Source organism: Sorex araneus, chromosome 3 (assembly GCF_027595985.1).
Source record: "Sorex araneus isolate mSorAra2 chromosome 3, mSorAra2.pri, whole genome shotgun sequence".
NCBI lineage: Eukaryota > Metazoa > Chordata > Mammalia > Eulipotyphla > Soricidae > Sorex > Sorex araneus.
In genome coordinates this window covers 189,887,281-189,888,744 of record NC_073304.1, presented here as the reverse complement: position 1 = coordinate 189,888,744, position 1,464 = coordinate 189,887,281, and positions in this window count along the sequence as shown.

Here is a 1,464-nt window from a genome sequence, read left to right as displayed (position 1 = left end):
TCACTTAACAAGAACCCTAGGTAGGGCAAGGGTGTGACTCAGAGGTACAGAGCTTGGCATGAGGCTGTAGGTTCAAGCTCTGGCTTCAATAATACTAAAATAATGTTAAAAGAAACACATGAAAATAACTTGAAACCTAAACCCAAAGTGGAACAGCCTGGAACTCCCAGAGTGCCCTGCACCCTGGTGGCCACTGCCGAGATCAAGGTGGAAGCCTTGACTCAGCCACTTCCTCAAGGCCAGCCGGGCCTGCTGCCAGCACTGGCTTCACCCATCACCGTCATGGGCCTTGGGATAATTCTGCATGCCCCTGGCCCTGACACCGAGTCTGCCACCATGGTTGCCCAGGTCACACCCAGCTACTACTCAGTACCTGTCCAAGGGGAGGGCAGCACGCCTGATGTACCCAGTCACCCCCAGGACCCCCAGGGCCAACACTTGGAATGGCTGAGGAAACTGTGAGCCCTTCACCTGCATGATAGGGGGGAAACCCCTCCCCTGAACCTTCATAAAAATGTGAGACAAAAGCCTAGGGAGGGGAGCTGGTGTTACTCATCTTCCTCTAATAAGGAAACCAAGACGCCACCAATAAGTTACCAAAGGCCCCACACCGAGTCGAAGATACTGGATCCAAGCTCAAGGCTGGCCGAGTTCAATGGTGACTTTCCAATTGGGCCATGGAGACCCCATGAACAGGGTGCTCTGGGTCCAAAAGGCTTGAACCAGTGTCCAAGGCTAATGAGGCACAGAGGGAAACCTGACCAGCGGCAGCAGAACTTCCGCAAGATTCCAGCCGGGCCTGTTTTGTTTTGGGAGCGATACCCAGTTGTGCTCATGGCTTACCCCTGACTCTGCACTCAGGGATCACTCCTGGCAGACTCAGGGAACCATGTGGGGTGCCAGGGATTGAACCTAGGTTGGTTGTGTGCAAGGTGAGTACCCTATCCAGAGTAATATCTCTGGCCCTTCTGGTGGGACTTTTACCCCCTGAGGAGTGATGATAAGGAGACCTGGCCTCCCTGGACCCCTTAAAGCAGGTGCTCACACAGGTGGTCCATTAACTCCAAACACCCTTTTCTTCTAAGGTAGGGTCACGGGGTATTCCCACAGGCTGAGCTATACCTAAGACTGTAGCCCTCACGACCTTCAGAGCCAGTCCTCCTTCCTCTCACCCTCTCCCCAGTCCCAGAGCTCTCCCCAACTACAGACCCTTCCAGAAAAGGAAGCAAAGTCAGCGAGGCCAACTGATGAGAAAGAACACACATGGACAGGAGCAGTAGTCCCCAGCACCCCTTATGGTCCACCAAGCACTGCCAGGAAGGATCACTGAGTGCAGAGCCAGGAGTAAGCCCTGCGCACAGCTAAGTGTGGCCCCAAACCAAAAACAAAACAAAATGAAAAAATAAACTACCAGGAATAACACACATCCAGACTGAATAAAAACCAAAGACACCAAGACCAAGC